The following is a 24,815-nucleotide window of genomic DNA, read 5'->3' as shown; positions in this document are numbered from 1 at the left end:
GGGCAGGAGGAGAGGGGGACGACAGAGGATGAGATGGCTGGATGGCATAACTGACTTGATGGACATGAGTCTGAGTGAACTCCGGGAGTTGGTGATGGACAGGGAGGCCTGTCGTGCTGCGATTCATGGGGTCGCAAAGAGTCGGACACGACTAAGCGACTGATCTGATCTGATCTGCCCTTCTTCAAGATTCAAGTTAATCATTTTATGGCCCAGGATGAACCATTTGGTGCCAAGATTATCCCAAAATATTTCTACTCGTGAGGGGCCTGGTGCCATTCTGAGTTTTAAGAAATTCCTTTCTTTTATTAACAGACTGCTAGTGACTATATAACATCCAGCTGAAGACTAGCAGGGGGATACTCTTTCTGCCGCCTTCTGATGCCTATGTCAGAAGCTTTCTTTATCTCCTTTATACTTTAATAGAACTTTATTACACAAAAGCTCTGAGCGATCAAGCCTCGTCTCTGGCCCCGGATTGAATTCTTCTCATCCGGGGGCCAAGAATGCCCGCGTCTTTGTGTGATTCAACAACAACTTTTTACCACCTGGGAAGCTAGTCCATATGCAGAAGTTAATTCCATAAAGGTTTAAAAATAAAAAGTGGAAGTGCAAAAAAATAGAAAAAATAATTGAATATATTAAGTATTCTTGGATATGGGACGACCTTTCTATGTATGATTTCAAAGCAAGAAAACCATAAACAAGATTGAGTGGTTTTAGAAAATAAAAATGTTAAATGTATGGGAGAAAAACCATCAACTGAAGGACAAATAAACTACAAAAAGTATTTATATTATAGAGGATTCATGACATTAATATGTTAAAATTTCTTACAAATAATTAGAAAGAGGGTAACAACTGAACAGAGAAGTGAGCAAATGATACAGACATTTAGATATGTGTATGTGTGTGTATATGCATGTATTTACTAATAAATGTAGTAACAAATGTAACTCAGTGATCAAGGCCGCGCTAATTAAAGCAACTGGGATGTGTCGTTTTTGCTACTGTTTTAGCAAAGGTAAAACTGAAATACTGTACCCTGTGTTGGGGAAGTTTCATGGAATGCATTAATTTGATAGCTTGTTTCAAAATGCATTAAATTGTACATAAACTTTATGCTCTAGTTCCATTACTGGGCATTTATTCAAAGCAGTAATTAATGATACACAGAGATTTTGCTTTAAAGATTTTTCGGCAATTATTATTTATGACACTAAAAATTTCTATAACTATAAATGCCTAAATATAGAGGATGGGTTCAGTAGGTAAGAGTGCACTATGGAAGACTGTTCAGCCATTTCGTTTTTAAAATTTTTTTTTTTTAAATTTGGACTTAAATCTTTTAATTTCATTTTTCATACTGAAGTATGGTTGACTTACAATGTTGTGTTAGTTTCAGGTATACAGAAAAATTGGTTTGATTATAAATATATTCTTTTTCAGGTTCCATTCCGTACAGGTTATTACAAAATACTGAGTATAGGTACCTTATGCAGTCACTTTAAATCCCCCTTTAGAGACAACTATCTGTTGACATTAAAAAAAGATTATAATATAGCTATTATGAGCATGTTTTTATCATGGAATAAATGTGTTTGTATCTTAATGTGCATAGATTAAATTTGGAAAGCCATAATCCACAGTTATTTCTGAGCTGTGAGATTATGGTTAACTTTTTATATCCTTTTCCTAATGGTTTTTTAGGTTTTCTGACACAAATACATCTTATTTTTGTAATAAGGGAAGATAATTTTAATACATCTTTGAGATTAGTCGATACATACAAAGTCATATAAAACCAGTTGTTTGAAATGCAGATCAAGCAGTTACTGTTAGGGCACTATTAGCTCAGTCCTGTCTGCCTCTTTGTCACCCCGTGCACTGCAGCCCGCCAGGCTGCCCTGTCCATGGGGTTCTCCAGGCAGGAATACTAGAGTGGGTTGCCATGCCCTCCAGAAGATCTTTCCTACCCGGGGACTGAACCCAGGTCTCCTGAATTACAGGCAGATTCTCCACCATCTAAGCCACAGGGAAGCCCATTTACCTTTAAGTGAGCACTTGTTAGCTGTTGGTGCTAGCTCTAGAAATACAGTTCAAGGAATTCATCATAAAAAAAGATGTGTAAGTAAACGGCACAGGAATCTGAAAGACTTGTGTAGTGAGGAAGGTAGATGTGCTGGTTGCTCGGAAGAATGGTCATCTGGGCTTCATGGCCGCCAGGAGGCAGACTGAGCAAGAAGAGACGTTAGAGCAAGGTTTTGAAGAAGTTCCTGGGAAATCGGGGAGAGGCGGAGCATTTCTGTCGTGTGTAGAGCTGGTGAAGACAGCGTGGCTTTCAGCCTGCGGTTAGGAAAGACTAACGTAGTCAGAGCTGAGTCTCAGCAGGAAGCCGCAGAAGGTGTTCATCGGATGACAGTGCAGGGAGAGTTGACCGGGTTTGCTTACGAGAAAGATCCCTGCGGAGCAGAAAGCACCTAAATAGGATGGCGGCACGGAGACAGATTGGAAAACGGATGGAGCATCAGACAAGGAAGAGAAGGCGTCTGGCAGTGGAGTTGCAGAGTGAAGGCTGTCCACGAGTCAGAGGAGGATAAACCTCAGTCCTCCGGCATTGGAGGCGGGGAGAAGGAAGCTTTAAGGGCGAGGTGCCGTTTACTCCCCCAGGTACAGGAAGAGAGAGGAGTGGCAGGGAGAAGGGGGTGCCATGATGCGTTCTGTGACAGGAGCAAGTTGAGTTGCCTGTTTTAATCTCTTACAGTAATGTATTATGATTTCCTTATGATTTCCTACTGCAGTTTTTGGCCTTTCCTAGTGGCTCAGTGGTATTGAATCCACCTGCAGTGCAGAAGGCATGGGTTCGATCCCTGGCTCATAGAAGATCCCCTGGAGGAAGGCATGGCCACCCACTCCAGTGTTCTTACGGGGAAAATCCCATGGACAGAGAGGAGCCTAGCAGGCTGTGGTCCATCGGGTCACAAAGAATCGAACACGAATGAAGTGACTGAGCGTGCACGCACTGCAGTTTCAGCTTGTATGTTCCTTTTACAGTTATCTGTAACATTCTCTTAATATCTTCCCACTTTGCTTCATGTAAATGTGGTGGTTTAAAGGTCTTCATTGATATACCATTTATTGGAAGGTACTGTAAGATAGTGGTTTAGAATATGAACTCAACCCCACCGCTTGCTCTGTGTGACCTTAGGAAAGCAGCCTGCAGCTCTCAGCTGCAGTTTCTCATCTGCAGAATGGACATAATTCCTTTAAAGATTCAGAGTTGAATGAAGGGTTCCATAAGGGTTTCCCCTGCTGGCTCAGACGGTAATGAATCCACCTGCAATTCAGGAGACCTGGGTTTGATCCGTGTTTCGGGAAGATCCCCTGGAGAAGGAAATGGCAACCTACTCCAATATTCTTGCCTGGAAAATCGCATGAACAGAGAAGCCTGGCAGGCTGCAGTCCATGGGGTCACAAAGAGTTAGACGCGACTGGGCGACTGGGCGACTGGGGGACTGGGCGCCTGGGGGACTGGGCGCCTGGGGGACTGGGCGCCTGGGGGACTGGGCGACTGGGCGCCTGGGGGACTGGGCGCCTGGGCGACTGGGCACCTGGGGGACTGGGCGACTGGGCGCCTGGGCGACTGGGCGCCTGGGGGACTGGGCGACTGGGCGCCTGGGGGACTGGGCGCCTGGGGGACTGGGCGCCTGGGGGACTGGGCGACTGGGCGCCTGGGGGACTGGGCGCCTGGGCGACTGGGCGCCTGGGGGACTGGGCGACTGGGCGCCTGGGGGACTGGGCGCCTGGGCGACTGGGCGCCTGGGGGACTGGGCGCCTGGGCGCCTGGGGGACTGGGCGCCTGGGCGACTGGGCGCCTGGGGGACTGGGCGCCTGGGGGACTGGGCGCCTGGGGGACTGGGCGCCTGGGGGACTGGGCGACTGGGCGCCTGGGGGACTGGGCGCCTGGGCGACTGGGGGACTGGGCGCCTGGGCGCCTGGGGGACTGGGCGACTGGGCGCCTGGGGGACTGGGCGCCTGGGCGACTGGGCGCCTGGGGGACTGGGCGCCTGGGCGCCTGGGGGACTGGGCGCCTGGGCGACTGGGCGCCTGGGGGACTGGGCGCCTGGGGGACTGGGCGCCTGGGGGACTGGGCGCCTGGGGGACTGGGCGACTGGGCGCCTGGGGGACTGGGCGACTGGGCGCCTGGGGGACTGGGCGCCTGGGCGCCTGGGGGACTGGGCGCCTGGGCGACTGGGCGCCTGGGGGACTGGGCGCCTGGGGGACTGGGCGCCTGGGGGACTGGGCGCCTGGGGGACTGGGCGACTGGGCGCCTGGGGGACTGGGCGCCTGGGGGACTGGGCGACTGGGCGCCTGGGCGACTGGGCGCCTGGGGGACTGGGCGCCTGGGCGCCTGGGGGACTGGGCGCCTGGGCGACTGGGCGCCTGGGGGACTGGGCGCCTGGGGGACTGGGCGCCTGGGGGACTGGGCGCCTGGGGGACTGGGCGACTGGGCGCCTGGGGGACTGGGCGCCTGGGCGACTGGGCGCCTGGGGGACTGGGCGCCTGGGGGACTGGGCGCCTGGGGGACTGGGCGCCTGGGGGACTGGGCGACTGGGCGCCTGGGGGACTGGGCGCCTGGGGGACTGGGCGACTGGGCGCCTGGGGGACTGGGCGCCTGGGGGACTGGGCGCCTGGGGGACTGGGCGCCTGGGGGACTGGGCACCTGGGCGCCTGGGCGACCAGCACACGTGTGGAGCTGTCGCCACAATAATCACGCAATCAGTGTTAACCAGGGTGGTTTTATTTTTCCTTAAGACAGCTTATGGGGAAATACAGTTTTATAATGGGTAAAATACTGAACATCTTTTACACATTTGTCTAAAACTAAAATGATAATATATATTCACTGTGCAAAACCAAGGGAATTCTGTACACATTAATGTGACATTTTCAGAGACTTGTAAGTTGAAGAGTCATGTGCTTGTAGCCCAGGAGTCGATCTGTAAGGAGGTGATCCGTGGTGACTGATTAAACTAGCACAGAAGCAGCAGGGGACGGGTCCTGGCACTCTGGATGACTGCGAGGAGAAACACCGTTAGACGCACACCTGCACTTCAGGAGTATTTTTGTTGGATGAAATTGCTTAGATCCCTGGCAGAGAAAGTGGTTATGTCTGTCGCTGACTCCGCCTCCACTGGAGTGGTATGTTCCCGTTGCCCTTTCAGCTCTTCTGGGTGAGTGTGGCGCTTCCAAAGGAGAACAGTTCTGGGCAGATGGATGCCTCATCCTCTGCTTCCTGACCTGAAACAGGAGCTCCTCATGCTCCCGTTACGGTGACAGCGTGGCCTGTACTTTTCCTTTGCTGGACGTTCGCCGTCCCCATCTGCTTGCATCCGTCAGGTCTTAGCACCGTGGCCAGGGAGCTTGGACTTCGCTTTTCTAGAGGCCCAGCACTGCAGGTCCCTGCTGTGCTGACTGCCTCCGTTAAACACAGGTTTGCTGTTTGGGGGTCTCAGACCCTCTGTTGCCTGAAAGGCCCGTTTGCCCCGGTGTGGCTTTCATGTCCAGGAGTATAGACTTTCTGATCATTGCTCATCGTGAATTTCTCAAACTGAAGGTTTGCAGGCAAGAACCAGGTCACTGCCTGGTCCCCTCCGGTCGTGATCCAGCCCCTGGTGGAGGGACGCACACGTGCTGTGGAAATAGAAGGTTCTTTCCCCTCTGCCGCAGGCGCCATGGCTCCAGCTTCTGTCTAGGAGTCCTGGGCTGCCCTCAGGGCCCGTCAGGAAGTGCACGGTGGGAGCTGTTTGCTGTCCCGCTGATTTCTGGAACAACCAGCAGATTTACTGGTGCTAGCAACTATTTCAGAACTTGATTTTTTTTAATAGTAAATAAATAGATAATGTTCTTCTCACATTAACATGCGTTCCATTTTAAATTTTAAGTTTCTTTTCTTTAAAATTGATTCTTTTAGCCTCTGCTGCAAGGCCCTCACCCATTTCCTCTCTAACATTAAACAGTGACCAACATCTTTGCCATTTTTTCCTTAAGGTGATCTCCTCATCCATGATAAAAGGATTGTCTCCTCAGTTCTCTTAGGTAAATTCACTGCAGATGTCATGCAGGATACTATAGGTGGTCAGTTTTCTGTGATGTGGCATGTGTGTGGGCACACACAGCCCCTTTTTGCTGTCCTAGTTACACAGGACACCGGAAGGGACCTGATGCCAGTGTGTGATAATCAGTGTCTACTAACCATGGAAATACGAAGGGCGGCATAGATGACCACTTACTAATGGTCAGATTCTTCTCTTCAAGTGGTCTGTTTTGACACACCAGTCACTGAGTGGCTTTTCAGAAAAAGCTTAGCTTGATGGGTCGTCACATAAGCTATTTGACATTTGTCCCCAGTCAGACCGGATGCCACATGAAAAATTTACTCAGGCAAGAGGCTCCTAGGAATAAACAGTTCTCCAGTGTTGCTCACAGGGGACTCTGCAAGGTGAGCGGAACTTCAGCTTGTCACGGATGCACTGTTCTGACAAACATAAGTAGATGCTAATGGCTAAATCGTGACAGAATAAAGTCCCACAACCATATGGCTAATTGCCACAACAATATCTTCAGTGTTATTAATCAAGTTTTCATAGTGTGCCATGATAATTGGAATAATTAGAAACAGCACAGGCCTTGCTTGTCTCCACCGCACGCTCTGCAGAGACGCCTCACACAGCCAGCGTCGCACACGCGGTGCTGCGTCGTTCAGTGCCCTCTCTTCCTCAGAAAGACCGCGGTTAGTTAGTGAGCTACCTGCTTGCTGTCGGTGCGTTTTGTGTGAGCCTCTGTAGAAGCACGCATATCTAACTAAGCGAGACCCCCAGCCCCCCGTGCGTCTGTTTAAATAGGCAGTGTCCCTTTAAGGCGGGAACCGAGGTCTGCCCGGCTTGGATCTTACAGTTTGAAAGATGAATGCATTGTACACTAATTTGGATGATGGACATTCATTTTTTGGTCATATATTTCCCGTTTTAGCTAATTTAGTTAAGAAAATGAGGAATTAGAAAGCAATTGAATAAATTACAAGATGTAAGTATTTGCATAATTTGTTTCAGGCAAATAGTATGTAATAGTGCTCCCAAAATGAATTATTTTGAGCGTGTCTTTCAATTATGGATGAAGTAAATATTACCATCTTTAATATCACAATTGAAACTTACATTTTCATGTTGCTAATATTGAAATATACTCACTTCAGTCATTTATAAGCTAATTCCATTCCTTCATCTTAATAGTGGAGCAAGAATTCATTTGTCTGTGGCACAGCCCTCTAATTAAGAGAGCTTCTCAGGCTGCTTTGCTTTGTGGGGAGGTGACTGGACAGGAGAGACACAAGATTGACGGTAACCAGCTCCTTAGTGGTGAAACGTCTAGACAAGCAGATGAAGGGAAAGTAGCTGTCTGTTGTTCCGGGGCTTCTCTGGTTTTGAATCCAGAGGTCGTATCTTTGAACCCTGTGCCGTCTCGGTTTTTCTCTTCCTTGCCCCTTTCTGTCCTGTTGCATTCCTTAACTAGAAAGAAGTCTTATTACATTTTTTTTTTTTTAAGTTTGAGGTATTCTTTGGATATTTCTTTGGTGAAAAAGTACCTCCCCAAATCTCAAAATGAAAGTAACTAATTAGAAATACTATTTCAGTATAACCTTAGGGTTACCGGGGCCAAAAATCTTTGCCTCAGTGATCTCTGAACTCCACAAAGTTAAAATCAATGTGTCACCCAGTTCCTTTTATTTAAATGAGTTTTCTCTGTCTTTTTTCTTCCTTTCGCTCTCTCTGGATGGCATGAGAGGCACAGAGTAGAGACTGCATTAGAATAAGAGCAAAAAATCTGAGTTTTTTTTCTTTCAGTCAATTCAGTTAATGATTATATACTCACTTTGTGGATAAAATAATTTAGATCTTTTACTCCTTCCTCCTACTTTGTCTTTTTACTAGTCATTAGATAGAAGGTTGACAAGGAACAATGAAACTGTTCATGTTGGTACTAACATTTATCATAAAAATTTTGGTATAGATGAAAATGTTAAAGGCAGAAGCCAGAGGCACCAGAGATCCAATCACCAACCATTAGTTGGATCATAGAGGAAAGCAAAGGAATTCCAGAAAACCAGCTACTTTTGCTTCATTGACTACACTAAAGCCTTTGACTGTGTGGATCACAACAAACTCTGGAAAATTCTTTAAGACATCAGAATACCAGATCAACTTACCTGTCTCTTGAGAAACCTGTATGTCGGTTAGGAAGCAACAGTTAGAACCTTACACGGAACAACTGACGGGTTGAAAACTGGGAAAAGAGTGTGACGGTGCTTACTTCTCTGCAGAGTACATCGTGAGAAATGCTGGGCTGGATGAATCACAAGATGGAATCAAGATTGCCGGGAGAAATACTGAAACCTCAGATGTGCGATGATGCTGCTGTAACGGGAGAAAATGAAGGGGAGCTTAAAGAGCCTCTTGACGAGGATGAATGAGGAGACTGGAAAAGCTGGCTTAAAACTCAACATGCAAAAGACTAAGATCATGGCACCCAGTTCCATCACTTTGTGACAAATAGAAGGGGATAGATTTTATTTTCTTGGGCTCCAAAATCACTGTGAACAGTGACTGCAGCCATGAAATTAAAAGACGTTTGCTCCTTAGAAGGAAAGCTATGACCAACCTAGACAGCACATTACAAAGCAGAGACATCACTTTGCTGACAGTGGTCAAAGCTGTGGGTTTTCCATTGGTCATGTATGGATGTGAAAGTTGGACCATAAAGAAGGCTGAGTGCTCAAGAATTGATGCTTTAGAACTGTGGTGTTGTAGAAGACTCTTGAGAGTCCTTTGGGCTTCAGGGAGATCAAACCAGTCAATCCTAAAGGAAATCAGCCATGAATATTCATAGGTAGGACTGATGGTGAAGCTTCAATACTTTGGTCACTTGATGTGAAGACCTGACTGTAAAGCCCTGATGCTAGGAAAGATTGAAGGCAAAAGGAGAAGGGGGCAGTAGAGGATTAGATGGTTAGATAGCAACACTGATTCAATGGACGTGAATTTGAACAAACTCTGGGAGATAGTGGAGGACAGAGAAGCCTGGTGTGCTGCAGTCCATGGGGTTGCAAAGAGTTGGACACGACTGAGTGACTGAACAACAACCAACCACAAAAACATTAGGCCAATGTTTAATGGTTTAGTATGTTAATGTTCTAAAATGAAGCTTGAGTTACATGTAGATGTTATTTATTCATGCCTCGCTTTAAATAAGGTGTCATTGTGTTCTTCGTTTAAGCTTCAAGTTTATCCTTTGTATCGATCAGGGTGCACTTGGCAGCAAGCTAATAGTAAACCTTCTACCTCAGACTGGCTCTGACTTTAAGGAATGTAACTATTTCACACAGCTGAAGTCTAGAGGTGCTGCAACTCCAGGGGCTCAGCTGAGAACTCAGGTATTTTCTCTGTTGACTTCGTTGTCAGTTTCTTAATGTCCATTCTCTTGTAATCACAAATGAGCTACAGCCTTCCTTGTTCTAACCTAGCAGGAAAGACAGAATGAATCTTCCATCAAATACAAAACAATAATTCTTCTCAGTCTAAATGTTCCAAGCTAGATCTGTGCCTACCTCAAGCTGAGAACAGTGTCCAAGGAGAATATCATGTATTGTTTGAAAAGTAGTGAGAGTATTAGTCACTCCGTTGTGTCCAATGCTTTGTGACCTCATGGACTATGCCCCGTCAGGCTCCTCTGTGCGTGGATTTCTCCAGGCAAGAATACTGGAGTGAGTAACCATTTCTTCTCCAAGGGATCTTCCCGTTCCAGGGATCGAACTCAGGTGTTTTGCATTGCAGGCAGGTTCTTGACCATATGCCGTTTCCCTTGGACTGATTGGAGTCTGCCTTTGGGGCAGTTGGTTTCCCTTGGACTGATTGGAGTCTGCCTTTGGGGCAGTTGGTCTCCCTTGGACTGATTGGAGTCTGCCTTTGGGGCAGTTGGTCTCCCTTGGACTGATTGGAGTCTGCCTTTGGGGCAGTTGGTCTCCCTTGGACTGATTGGAGTCTGCCTTTGGGGCAGTTGGTCTCCCTTGGACTGATTGGAGTCTGCCTTTGGGGCAGTTGGTCTCCCTTGGACTGATTGGAGTCTGCCTTTGGGGCAGTTGGTCTCCCTTGGACTGATTGGAGTCTGCCTTTGGGGCAGTTGGTCTCCCTTGGACTGATTGGAGTCTGCCTTTGGGGCAGTTGGTCTCCCTTGGACTGATTGGAGTCTGCCTTTGGGGCAGTTGCTTTGCGTTGCCTGGGGGCTTGTTAGAAATGAAGATTCTCAGGCTCCACCTTGGACCCACTGGATCAGAAACTTGAGCAGTGCAGCGCAACCATCTGTTTTTTTAAAACTTTCTGTCTAATTTTGGTGCATTCTGTGTTTGAGAACCACTGACCACCCCAGCAAGGGATGCTGTCAGCTTTATTCTGAATAAAGTTGGGAAGATGTGCACAGCTGAACTAAATTAAGTTCCTTTAGGAACAAATGAAGCCAGATTAGATTCTTGGTGGCCGGTCACCTTCTTTGTGCTTTAAAACTAAAATAAGTATATTTTCTCTCTTGCAAAATTAAGTGAGACGTACTTCATTTGTTGTGAAACTCAACTATTGAATGTTGCAGACAGTGCTTTTTATCCACCTAATATCCATTTGCCTTTTCCTCCTTATTCAAATGAATCTTACTTAGAGCTTGTTGGATATTTCTGTTTCAGGGATGATACTGCACCCGCCTTCAGGGGTACAGTGTGACACAGTTCTGACCAATTATAGTTAATCTCCAGTTGACAGGGGTTAATTTCAAAGGTCTGCTTTCCTGACGGAGGCCTCACCCTTTTTGTCGCTTTCTCTTTCTTTCCTATGGATGGCTGTACATACAGCGGCCATTCTGCATCCTTGAGCGACGCCAAAGGCAATTTCAGAGCCCGTGGCACTGACAGCTTGAAGCTGTAGTAGACCCAAAGCCAGCAAACACATACTTCAGCCTTGTCTCTCCAGAGAATAAAATAAATCTTGTATTGAAGAGTAGTAGACCCAGAGCCAGCAAACACATACTTCAGCCTTGTCTCTCCAGAGAATAAAATAAATCTTGTATTGAAGACACTGTTTAGCTTTTTTCTTACTTGCAACCAATGCAGTTCTCATGGGTTGAGTAACAGTGTAGTTTCCATAAAAGTGGAAACATGTGGCTGTCCTGTTTCTACACTCTTTCCTCTGTTTTCTGGATGTGACTTACTGCCCATACCATTACAAGGCTAAACCCACATGCCTTAGGCTTGAATCTCCCCTCTCCATGTCTTAAGTAACTCTGGCAAGTTATTTAAATTCATTAAGCCATAGTTTTCTGAAATGTAAAATGAGAATAATAATAAATCATTTGGCTGTTAAAGGGATTAAACATGTTAATGGGTATATGCCATCAGCCCCATGCCTGACACATTGTGAGCTTTGAAAAATTGTGGCTCTATGCTGTTGAAGTTCTTTGAAGATGGAAACTGACCTACATCTGTAAGTATTATACTGTTCATCAGCATAGGAGTCGGAGAAGGCAATGGCACCCCACTCCAGTACTCTTGCCTGGAAAATCCCATGGATGGGGGAGCGTGGTGGGCTGCAGTCCATGGGATCGCGAAGAGTCAGACACGACTGAGCAACTTCCCTTTCACTTTTCACTTTCATGCATTGGAGAAGGAAGTGGCAACCCACTCCAGTGTTCTTGCCTGGAGAATCCCAGGGACGGGGGAGCCTGATGGGCTGCCGTCTATGGGGTCCCACAGAGTCGGACACGACTGAAGTGACTTAGCAGTAGCAGCATAGGAGTAAGGGCATAGACTATAAGAAAAGAAGTCAGCACGGGCCTTACTTTGTTGCAACATTTATTTGGACCTTTTACTAGCAGCTTGTAAAACTCTTCTGAGAATATTATTGTGCCAAAAGAAGATGTCCAGTAAGTATGAATAGGCATTTGCTTTCTTTTGTCTAGATAACATCTCAACTCTTTTTGTGTTTGGGGAAAATTATCACTTAAATTCTCCAACATAATAGCTAAAATCCATCCTGCATAATTTGATGTTCTTTAAAATTCAAACTGGCTTTTGTAGCCCTTTGAAAGATCATTGTGTAGATGCTTTACTGGACCAGGCAGGACCCATGCCTATTCAGTTTTTGTCTACATAATTTAAAATAGTTAAATGTTCAAGTGGGCATTAATACTTTTTGCTGGTAAAAAAAAAAAAGTAGAGCAGTTATTATCAGGGAGTTCCTACACAAGGAACTTGTTCCGGCACTTCTATCCGTTTGCTTCTGTTTTTCTCAGTCCGGGAATTTTGGCCCTCCTAGGTAGAGTCCTAAATGGGTCCTTCTCACCATAGTGTAGAGTTGCTCACTGCACTGAGCTTACTCAGGGCCTCGTGTTAGAGAAGGCCGTAACTTGTCAGTGTGTGCTTAGTGATACAACCCATTGCAATTGACTGATTTACCATTTTCAAAATGATCTTTTAAGAAATAATTACTTTTCTTATCTTTTGGGTATATATACTCAGATTTCAAGGCTTAGGCCAAAATCAAATCTCTGTCATCTTATTTTGATTAAAAGGGTACATGGATAATTGATTTTATAAAGGTTTTTGTATTATTCCTAAGCTGACTGGCTTATCTGTGCTTTATTTTATCTGCATACTTTTCCTCTAAGATTGAATGAAACATTTGCTTTAAATACACAAAGTCAGATCACTTTGGAAGGAAGAAAAAAAAATTATCAGCTCTAATTATCCATTTTAATATCAAGCTCAGAAGAGCTCAAAGTGTTCAAAGGAAAAACCCTTTGGTACAAAGGAAAAACCCTTGTCCTAAACCCTTTTGGTACAGTTCTGTATAAAAAATGAAAACCTTTATGTAGAGATTTATATCAAAAGCTGACTTACCAAGGTCTCAGTGTTTGGATTTAGTAGATCTTTAAATCAAAGACCAGATCCCCTTATCCTTAGAACAAGAAAGGTGTATTTACTGTTGTAAATGAAATTATATTTAAGAATTAGGCTTTTCTTAAAGGTGCCAATTAAGAAATAGAGTCTTCAGTTTTATGCGTAGGCAGTTCTAGAGTTTACTCCTGATCCCACCACTTTCATAGCTCTGTAGGTGCTTCATTTGTTAAATGAAGGCATAATGATTACCCCCTCGAGGATGGATGTAGGTTTAAAAGAAAATGAGTTCCATGAGGTATCCAGAACAAGTGTCTTCAATAAATGGTAGTTTGTATTAATCACCAAAGTCTATACAGATACCAAGAATTAGCATCGATTGGAATTTCTAAAGCTGCTTTGGATGATGAATAGAAAATACCCCCTCTAACTTCCCAGTGGCTCAGAAAGTCCATATTTTGGGGAAAAGTCTTACCCGTTTCTGCTTTTTAGTTCTTCAGCCTCCTCACCTGTGACTGCCTGCTCTCACGGTCATGTCCCTAATCTCGTTTCCAGTAATTGTACCATCGGAAGAGCCTTCACCTCAGACGTGTGTCTCTGTGCCTTGTCTCCGCTCCTCCACTCCCCCATCTCCTATCCAGCCTGGTTCCCGTTCATTCACCCCTCTGCTTTCCCATTGTCTCTGCTTCCACCCGTGTCCCCAGTTTCTCTGCCCCTCATTTCAGTTGCTCCCATGCGTCTACCCGCAGCACCCTCGTTCCTTTCTGCCTCTGTCACTAACATAACCCAGACCCCACTGGGGCGTGTAAGTGAGCAACTGAAACTTGCTGCACAAAAACAGCCGTCCCCACCTCGCCTTCTCCCCTCAGGTGCGTCCTCAGCACCGTGGAGCGGCCCTCCTGCAGTTCCTGGTGTCTTAAACATCTACCCCTGCCTCCCCATGTCCCCACCCTTTGCCATTTATCTCACTGGGAACCCAGAAGGGAGCTTGCCAGCTCAAGTTCCCACGTTCTCCCAGCTGAGTCAGTCTCTCATCTCTCCCTGCTCCTCTCTAAACCTGCCCTGCTCTCTGTACTCAGGCTGTAGGTCCTACTGTCTCCTACACAAGGAACTTGTTCTGCACTTCCATCCATTCATTGCTGCTGCAGTAAGTCCCCCTCTGCTGTCTATTGTTATTAGCATCTAAGTATGCTGTCATAACCTCAGATACGCAGACGACGCCACCCTTATGGCAGAAAGTGAAGAAGAACTAAAGAGCCTCTTGATGAAAGCCAAATAGGAGAGTGAAAAAGTTGGCTTAAAGCTCAACATTCAGAAAACGAAGATCATGGCATCTGGTCCCATCACTTCATGGCAAATAGATGGGGAAACAGTGGCTGACTTTATTTTTCTGGGCTCCAAAATCACTGCAGATGGTGATTGCAGCCATGAAATTAAAAGACCCTTACTCCTTGGAAGCAAAGTTACGACCAACCTAGATAGCATATGAAAAAGCAGAGACATTACTTTGGCAACAAAAGTCCGTCTAGTCAAGGCTATGGTTTTTCCAGTGGTCATGTATGTATGTGAGTTGGACCATAAAGAAAGCTGAGTGCCCAAGAATTGATGCTTTTGAACTGTGGTGTTGGAGAAGACTCTTGAGAGTCCCTTGGACTGCAAGGAGATCCAACCAGTCCATCCTAAAGGAATTCAGTCCTGGGTGTTCATTGGATGTTGAAGCTGAAACTCCAATACTTTGGCCACCTGATGCAAAGAACTGACTCATTGGAAAAGACCCTGATTCTGGGAAAGATTGAGGGCAGGAGGAGAAGGGGATGACAGAGGATGAGATGGTTGGATGGCATCACCGACTCAATGGACATAGGTTTTGGTGGACTCCGGGAGTTGGTGCTGGACAGGGAGGCCTGGCGTGCTGCGATTCATGGGGTCTAAAAGAGCTGGACACGACTGAGCAACTGGACTGAGCTGATGCTGTCATCTCTTTCGTCTGCTGCTGCTGCTGAGTCACTTCAGTCGTGTCCGACTCTGTGCGACCCCATAGATGGCAGCCCACTAGGCTCCCCTGTCCCTGGGATTCTCCAGGCAAGAACACTGCAATGGGTTGCCATTTCCTTCTCCAATGCATGGAAGTGAAAAGGGAAAGTGAAGTCGCTCAGTCGTGTCCGACTCTTCAGGACTCCATGTACTGCAGCCTACGAGGCTCCTCCATCCATGGGATTTTCCAGGCAAGAGTACTGGAGTGGGGTGCTATCGCCTTCTCCGCTCTTTAATCTGAAGGGATAAGAAAGAAACATAGAACACCCAAGCTTGAGCATAAATCCCTCTCCACCTGTTTCCTGTTACCCCCGGGTAGGTCAGCTCCTCATACAGAAAGCTGTGTCCAAAACTACATTCTTACCTTTCTCCTGAAACATCTCTGGTGTCTTCTCCAGCCTATAAATAAAAGTGTCACCAACATGCACCCACTTGCTCCCCTAAAGCCTGGGAATGAATCATCTGCATTTCTTTCTTTCCCTCTCATCCTGCATCCATCAGCAAATCACAGTGGCTCTTAAAATGTATCCAGGACCTCCCCGCTTGTCTGCAGACTCCACCAGGCCGACTCACTGTAGCCGAGGTCTCCGGTCGTCTTTCCCCCAGACTATTGCTAATGCCTCCTAAGTGGTTTCCTTGTTTTCATCACAGTCTCTCTACAGCCTCTCCTCTGCACAGCAGCAAGAGTGATCTGTTTTAATTAGAAACAGAATTTTAACAGTTTCCTACTCAGAAGCCTCCCAGAGCATTCGATCTCTCTCTGTTCACTCAGGCTTCTCTTAACATAGAGTACCGTAGGCTGGGCAGCTTATAAACCACAGGATTTGATTCTCCTAGATCAGAAATCTGGGCAGTCACAGCGCTGACCAGTTCCGTATTTGGTGAAGTCCCACTCCCTGGTTCATAGATGTCTGTCTTCCACCGTGTCCTCACAGGGCAGAAGGTGTGAGCGAGCTGTGAGGTCTCTTTTTATCAGGACACTTATCCTGTTTGTGAAGACAGCTCTCTTCCCAGAGCCATCACCTCCTAATACCATCATGTTGGCTGTTAGGATTGAACGTATATATTTTGCAAGGATGCGGACATTCACTCTCAAGCACCATCAGTGGGAACAGTATCTAGAGTCCTCCCTGCCGTAGCCCACGTGATCCTCTGTGGCCCCCTCCTCTTCACCTCTGCATCCTCTTCTTCAAACACACCTTTAAAAAAGTTGGGTTTGTTCCTACCATGGCGCTTTTACACTTGCTGCTGCCTCTTTACTATTAACACTCACCCACCCGAAGATGCCCCCGTGATTTGGTCCCTCACTTCATCTGTGGTTCCTGATCCCCTCATGCACTTTGTTTTTCTTAATAGCACTTACAATTTATTAGACATTTGTTAGTTTGCATTCCCATTGCAGCGTAAGCACAAGGAAGGCAAGAACCTACCTTCTTCATTGCTGTGTCCCCAGCACCTGGAATAGGGCCTGGTATATATGGTGTTTTTAATAAATATTTGAGAATGACTAGATTGCATTTTATTTTTTAAAAAGTTCTCTCGAGCAAAGAGTCTTTAGAAACTTGATGAAGGCTCAGCAGTATAGAGAGTGTCTGTGAAGAGGGGAAGGAGCATTAGACATGCAGGGGAGGAGCTGGCCAAACGTGTGTTATCACAGAGGCCCAGGCGTGGGGTCTGTGGCTGCGGAGTACTCTGGTCTGTGCTTGGGCAACCGAGAGAGCAGGTCCAGTGAGCCGGGTGAGAATCATAGGGGAGACACCTAACCTGGAGAGGAACTTCAGGAAACAGACAAACGGTTATGGGAATGGAGTGGATCTCTCGCTTGCCCAAGAAGAAAGGTGGGTTTAAGTGCTGGTGAATTTGTAGGCCTTTACTCTCAGTTGATCGGCTGTGAGAGAAATTTGAGCAGAGGCATGGCATCTGACTTACTTTTTGAAAGGGTCACCTTACAGTCAGAGATGAGAATGCACTGTTGGAAGACAAGGGCAGAAGCAGGGAACTCGGTTCAGAAGCTGTTGAAGGGCTTCCTGGTGGAAGTCTCCTCGCGCCCAGTGCAGGAGGCACAGGTTCACCCCTGGTCAGGGGACTGAGATGGCACATGGCCACACTGCAGAGCTAAATAATAATAATACAGCAATACATGGTTCTTAAAAAGGAAGCTACTGAAATAATAGTCATTTTGCACTAGAAGTAATTTTCTGCTACCAGATAAGATCCATCAAGAGAGAGGTTTTTGTCTGTCTGAATTACTGCCATAAGGTCACCATTTATAGCAGAAGGTGACATATATTGGGTTCTCGACTTTTAGCTTCCAGTTTTATTGAGATTTATTTTCATTATGGCACTGTATAACTTTAAGGTGTATGGTATAATGATTTCACTTACATACCTTATTCAGTAATTAGCACAATGTAAGCTTAGTGGACACGCACCATCTCATAGATACAAACTAAAAGCAAAGTACTTGTCCTTGTGATGAGAACCCTTAACATTTATTTTAGTGGTATTAGTTGTTGTACTTCACATCCCTATTGCGTATTTATCTTTTAGCTGGAAGTTTGTACTTCTGACTGCTTTCATCCAATTCTCCCTCCCTCAGCCCCACCTTTGGTAACCACAAATCCGGTATCTTTTTCAGTGAGTTTGTTTTTGAACTGCAGTTGACCTAGGACCCAATGTGAGTTCTCAGCGCTTGGTATAGTGATTCTGTACTTCTGTGCACTCCAAAAGGACCACCACGATAGGCTGGTGACCGTCTGTCACCGGGCAGCGACAGGCTGCCTGCACTGCTTGGATTCCCCCTGCTGTGCGTCTCGTCCCCATGACGCATCTGTTCTGTCCTGAAGCCGTGTGCCTCTTGATTTCTTTCACCTGGTTCACTCGGCAGCTGGCCTCTCCCCGCTGGTAATCCCGTGTTTGTTCCCTGTGTCTGTGACCCTCTGTTTCGATTGTGCATTTGTTTTGCTTTTTAGATTCCATGTATAAGTTAGAGCATGTGTTATCCGTCTTGCTTTGTCTGGCTTATTTCCCTTAGCATAATACCTCTGGGTCTGCCTCTGTTGTCATGAAAGGCAATAGTTCATTATTTATGACTGAGTAATACTCCACTGTGTGCATATACACTGAATCTTCTTTGCCCATTTATCTGCTGTTGGGCACTTATGTTCCTTTTGTATCTTGACTATTGTAGATAATACTGCTATGAACATTGGGGTGCATAGATCAGTTTGAATAAATGTTTTCATTTTCTTCAGATAAATACCTAGAAGAGGAATGTTTGGATCATATGGTAGTTCCGCATTTGATTGATTGAGGAACCTCCTCACTGTTTTCCATGGTGGCTGCATGAAGTTACACCCCCACCAAGAGCACACAAGGGTGCCCTTTTCTTCACCTCTTTGCGATACTTGTCATTTGCTTGTTTTTTTTTTTTAATAATAGCCATTCTACAGATGTGAAGTAATATCTCATTGTGATTTTGATTTGCATTTTCCTGATGATTAGTGGTCTTGAACACCTTTTCATTTGCCTGTTAGCCATCTGTATGTCTTTTTTAGAAAAAAAAAAAATGTCTATTCAAGTTCTCTGCTCGTTTTTTAATCAGGTTGCTTGTTTTTTTGGTAGTTTTATGAGTCCGCTGCCATTTTTAGATATTAACCCTTTACCAAGATATATATCATTTGTAAATATCTTCTTCCATTCAGTAGGTAACTTTTTTGTTTTGTTAATAGTTTTCTTCACGGTGCAAAAGCTTTTTAGTTTAATATAGTCCTGTTTGTTTATTTTTGCTTTTGTTTCCCTTGCCTAAAGAGACAGATCTAAACATGTGTTGCTAAACTTATGTCAAGTAGCATGCTGCCTTTGTATTATTTCCTTTAAGTCCTTAATCCATTTTGAGTTTACTTTTGCATATGGTGTGAGTGGTCCAGTTTGATTCTTTGGCATACAGCTGTTCGCTTTTCCTGGTACCCTTTATTGGGGCTGTCCTCTTCTCCGGTGCACATTACCGCCTTGGCCGTGACGTACTCGTCCGTGTAAGCACAGGCTCACTTCTGGGTGCTCTGCTCTGCTGGTCTGCGTGTCTGCATCTGTGCTGGGACTGTCCTGCTGTGACTACTATAGCTGGGTAGTGTAGCTTTGAGATCAGGGAGTATGATCCCTCCACATTTGCTTTTTTCCCGTCAAATTTTTTTTTTTCTGCTATTTGGTGTCTTCTGTGTTTCCATACAAATTTTGGAAATTTTGTTCTAGTTCTGTAAAGAAAGGTCATTAGTCTTGATAGGGATTGCATTGAACCTGTAGATTGCCTTGGGTTGGGAGTTCATTTTAACAATATTAATTCTTCCAGTCTATGAATACAGTGTATCTTTCCATCTGTTTATGTTGTCTTCAATCTCTTTCATCAATATATTATAGTTTTCCAAATATAGATCTTTTACCTCCTTGGTCAGATTCATTCTTAGATATTTTATTCTTATTGATTCAATTGTAAATTAGATTGTTTTCTTTATTTCTCTTTCTGAGAGTTCATGTTGGTGTATAGACACAGAATAGATTTCTGAATATTAATTTTTTTCTGCAACTTTACTGTATGTATTCTAATAGCCTTTGAGGATTTTCTATATATAATATCATGTCATCTATAAACAGTGGTAGCTTTACTTCTTCATTTCCAAAAGCAAAAAGCCTTCTATTTCATTTTCTTGTCTGAATGCTGTGGCTAGGACTTAAAAATAGTCTGTTGAATAAAAGTAGTGGGAGTTGGTATCCTTGTCTTGTTCTTTACCTTAGAGAAAATGCTTTCAGTTTTTACTATTTCATATGATGTTAGCTCTAGGTTTGTCATACATGGCCTTTATTATGTTGAAGTATATTCCCTTTTTACCCGTCTTATTGAGAATTTGTGTCCTAAATGGATTTGAATTTTGTCAAAACCTTTTCCCACATCTATTGAGATGATCATGATTTTTATTCTTGTTTGTTAATATGATGTATCACATTGATTGATTTGTGGATGTTGAACTGTCCTTGCATCCTTTGGAGAAATCCCTTTTGATCATAGTATATAATCCTTTTCGTGTACTCTTGCATTTAGTTTGCTAATATTTTGTTGAGGACTTTTGTACTGATGTTCATCAATGATATTAGCCTTTAATTGTCTTATGTGTGGCATAGTTCTGTGGTTTCAGTCTCAGGGTAATACTAACCTTGTAAAATGAGTTCTGAAGTGTTCTTGCTCTTCAACTTTTTGAAATAGTTTGAGACAGATAAGCATTAACTCATTGTGAAATATTTGGTACACTTCACCTGTGATGCCATCTGGTCCTGGACTTTTGTTTATTGGGAGGTTTTTAAATTACTATTACTGATTCATTTTCATTTCTGGTAATTGGTCTGTTATATTTTCTATTTCTTCCTGATTCAGTCAGGATATTGTATATTTCTGGGAATACGTTCATTTTTTCTAGGTTGTCCATTTGATTAGCATATATTATATTAGAGGGGCTTCCCTGGTGACTCAGATGGTAAAGAATCTGCCTGCAATGCAGGAGACCTGCATTCAGTCCCTGGGTTGGGACGATCCCATGGAGAAGGGAATGGCAACCCACTCCAGTACTCTTGCCTGGAGATTTCCATATACAGAGGAGTCTGGTGGGCTACAGTCCACGAGGTCACAAAGAGTAGGACATGACTGAGAGACTTAACATAAACACAATGTCATATTAGGGTTTCCAGATGGTGCTAGTGGTAAAGAACCTGCCTGCCAGTGCAGGAGATGTAAAAGACGCAGGTTCAATCCCTGGGTGGGGAAGATCCCCTGGAGGAGGGCATGGCAAGCCACTCCAGTACCTTGCCTGGAGAACCTCATGGACAGATGGGCCTGGTAGGCTGCAGTCCATAGGGTCACAAAGCATCAGATGCAACGGAAGCGGCTTAGAATGGAGCATGTGCGGTTTCATGTTAATCTCTTATGCTTTCTATTTCTATGATGTCAATTCTCACTTCTTTTTTTATATTTCTAATTTTATTTATTTGATTTTTCTTTTTTTTTTCTTGATCAATTTGACCTAAGGTATATCAGTTTTATTTATCTTTTCAAAGAATGAGCTCTTAATTGATGTTTTCTAGGTTTTTTAAGTCTCTTTATGACTTTTCTAATACTAAATTTGGGGTGTTGTTGTTTTTCTAGTTCCTATAGATGTATGGTTAGGTTGTTTGAGATTTTTCTTCTTTCCTGAAGTAAGGCTGTGTTGCTATATACTTCCCTCTTAGAACTGCTTTTGTTGTGTTCCTTAGATTTTTGTATCCTTGTGTTTCTTTTTTTTTTTTAATCTCCAGTTTAATTTCTTCAGTGACCCACTGGTTATTTCATAGCACACTATTTAGTTTCCACATGTTTGTAGGTTTTTTTCCTTTTAGTAGATTTCTAGTCTCATAGCATCGTAGTCAGATAGAATGCTTGATCTGATTTCAGTCTTCTTAAATTTATTGAGACCTGTTTTATGGCCTAGAATTTGACCTCTCCTAGGAAAGACGTAGAAAACAAACCTATGGTTACCAAAGGGGAAAGGGAAGAGGAGTTGTTCAGTTCAGTTCAGTCGCTCAGTCGTGTCCGACTCTTTGCGACCCCATGAACCGCAGCAGGACAAGCCTCCCTGTCCATCACCAACTCCCGGAGTCCACCCCAACCCATGTCCATTGAGTCGGTGATGCCATCCAACCATCTCATCCTCTGTCGTCCCCTTCTCCTCCTGCCTTCAGTCTTTCCCAGCATCAGGGTCTTTTCCAGTGAGTCAGCTCGTCACATCAGGTGGCCACCGTATTGGAGTTTCAGCTTCAGCATCAGTCCTTCCAGTGAACACCCAGGACTGATCTCCTTTAGGATGGACTGGTTGGATCTCCTTGCAGTCCAAGGGACTCTCAAGAGTCTTCTCCAACACCACAGTTCAAAAGCATCCATTCTTCAGTGCTCAGCTTTCTTTATAGTCCAGCTCTGGCATCCATACGTGACCCCTGGAAAACGACAGCCGTGACTGGATGGCCTTTGTGGGCAAAGTGAAGCAGAGCTGCCGTAAGGGGGGGTGCTGTCAGTGCTGCACTCAGCATGTCAGCAAACCCGGAAGACCCAGCAGTGGCCACAGGACTGAAAAGTCAGTCCTCACCCCAGTTCCCAAGAAGGGTTGTACTAAAGAATGTTCAAACCATCGGATAGTTGCATTCATCTCCCATGCTAGCAAATTCATGCTTAAAATCTTGCATGCTGGGCTTCAGCATTACGCTAACCAAGAGCTTCCAGGTGTCAAAGCTGGGTTTAGAAAAAGCAGAGGAACCAGAGATCAAACTGCCAACATTCGCTTAATCATAGAGAAAGCAAGAGAATTTCATAAAAACATCTATCTCTGTTTTATTAACTATGCTAAAACCTTTGACTATTTGGATTATAACAAACTGGAAAGCTCTTAAAGAGATGGGAATACCAGACCGTCTTACCTGTCTCCTGAAAAAACCTGTATGCAAATCAAGAAGCAACAGTTAGAACCCTGTAGGAACAACTGATTGGTTTAGGATCGAGAAAGGAGTACAACAGGGCTGTCTGCTGTCAGCCTGTTTATTTTACCTATACCCTGAGAACATCAGGAGAAATGCCAGGATGATTGAGTTACAAGCTGGAGTCAAGATAGGCGGGAGAAACATCAACAACCTCAGATATGCAAATGATACCACTCTAATGGCAGAAAGCCAAGAGGGACTAAAGAGCCTCTTGATGAGGGTGAAGGAAGACAGTGAAAGAGCCGGCTTAAGACTCAACATTCAGAAAACTAAGATTATGGCATCTGGCCCATTACTTCATGGCAGATAGAAGGCGAAAAGGTGGAACTAGTGACAGATTTCCTCTTCTTAGGCTCTAAAAATCGCTGTGAATGGTGACTGCAGCCGTGAAATCAGAAGACTGCTTCTTGGCAGGAAAGCGATGACAAACCCAGACAGCATGCTGAGAAGCAGAGACATTACTCTGCCGACAAAGGCCCATGTAGTCAAGGCTACGGTCTTCCCAGTGGTCATGTACGGTTGTGAGAGCTGGACTGTAAAGAAGGCGGAACGCCAAAGATTTGATGCCGTCTAACTTTCATGCATTGGAGAAGTAAATGGCAACCCATTGCAGTGTTCTTACCTGGAGAATCCCAGGGACGGGGGAGCCTGGTGGGCTGCCGTCCATGGGGTCACACAGAGTCGGACACGCCTGAAGCGACCTGGCAGCAGCAGCAGCAGCTGTGGTGCTGGAGAAGACTCCCAAGAGCCCCTTGGACAGCAAAGAGGTCAAACCAGCCAGTCTTAAGGGAAGTCAACTGTAATCAGCTGTGGTGCTGGAGAAGACTCCCGAGAGCCCCTTGCACAGCAAAGAGGTCAAACCAGCCAGTCTTAAGGGAAGTCAACTGTAATCAGCTGTGGTGCTGGAGAAGACTCCCGAGAGCCCCTTGGACAGCAAAGAGGTCAAACCAGCCAGTCTTAAGGGAAGTCAACCCTGAAGACTCATTGGAAGGAAGCTGAAGTGCCAGTATTTTGGTCACCTGATGCAAACAGCTGACTAATTGGAAAAGTCCCTGGTGCTGGGAAAGATTGAGGGCAGAAGGAGAAGAGAGTGTCAGAGGATGAGCTGGCTGGATGGCATCACTAATGCAATGGAGATGAACGTGGGCAAACTTGGGGTGATGATGAAGGACAGGGAGGCCTGGCGTGCTGCAGCCCATTGGGTTGCAAAGAGTCGGACACAACTGAGCAACTCAACAACAGCAGCATGAAGTAAGCAGTTTGCTTCTTTCCAAGATATAAGCACAAAGACCTGTCCAGTGGGAATCAATGCAGTATCATGAGTAATAACAAAGGGAGGAGTCTAAGTGCACTCAGATTAAAGAATGGGTTGGATCATGATACATGTGCTCAGTGGAATACTGTGCAGTCACAAAACAGGAGAAGGTATTTCTGTAAATGCTGATTTAGAATATTTTCCATTTTAGCAATCATGTTGGATTTTAAAATGCATGGTATAGTATCTCCCCATGTCTGTTTTTAGAAAGTGTCTAGGTGCCTAAAAATGCATCTGTGTTATGGAAACACACAAAAGAGGTACCTTTGGAAGGGTGGATTCGGAGGCAAATTACTTATCACTGTATATTTCATACACGTTTAAATTACTTTTCACCTTGCAAAAAAGCCATTAAAAAGAAGCAAAATAATAATCCACATAGCTTTCACTGTAATTACAGGACATAGAGGAATTCTGGGAGTGAAAACCGCAGTGAGATAGGAGGCTGTGGTCAGAGTGGCATTTCCGCCTTGGAGACTGGAGATTCGTAGCTTCACAGACTAGCTCTCAGCCACAGTAGCTGCTAGCTGATGTGGAAAGGGAATGAGTGCTGTTGATGAAAATAAATTTGAAGTATTTTATGGGATGTTTTTGTGCTTCATATTTGAGTTGCTTTACGAGCAGATTAATTTATGAACGTATTATGTACCATGATGCCCTCAGTAAGCTAGACTTCACTGAGTTTCTGCTCTCTCCATGAGCCGATATACAGTCCTAGACCTCATACGTCTTTCTAAATCGGCTGACCAAAAGTGGCAGTTAATTTTTCTTTGTGAGTTGTTAGTTCTTTAGTTCCCTAACAAGATCCTTGAATGGCAGCGCTCTAAGGCTTGTGGGGTCCTGCAGCTGCAGCTACCGCTGCGTTGTAACCGGGGCGCTCATGAAACGGCTGATCACGCTGTACCAAAACAAGTCCTTCAG

The 24,815-nt window shown here is 45.0% G+C and overlaps 1 protein-coding gene and 1 long non-coding RNA gene across 11 annotated transcripts in view; one reads left to right on the top strand and one right to left on the bottom strand.

The window, feature by feature from the left end:
* Nucleotides 1–24,815, top strand: part of TBC1D5 (TBC1 domain family member 5) — a 586,162-nt gene that overhangs the window by 384,752 nt on the left and 176,595 nt on the right. The gene's annotated exons all lie outside the window — the stretch shown is intronic.
* Nucleotides 21,326–23,384, bottom strand: LOC123332529. Its single transcript, XR_006549338.2, has 2 exons — nucleotides 23,202–23,384; nucleotides 21,326–21,553 (listed from the first exon to the last, which is right to left on the bottom strand). It is a non-coding gene; the product is annotated as an uncharacterized LOC123332529 (long non-coding RNA).

The sequence above is a fragment of the Bubalus bubalis genome, chromosome 1 (assembly GCF_019923935.1).
Source record: "Bubalus bubalis isolate 160015118507 breed Murrah chromosome 1, NDDB_SH_1, whole genome shotgun sequence".
Taxonomy (NCBI): domain Eukaryota; kingdom Metazoa; phylum Chordata; class Mammalia; order Artiodactyla; family Bovidae; genus Bubalus; species Bubalus bubalis.
The sequence above is the reverse complement of the archived record's forward strand: the minus strand, read 5'-3'. Positions and strand labels throughout refer to the sequence as shown.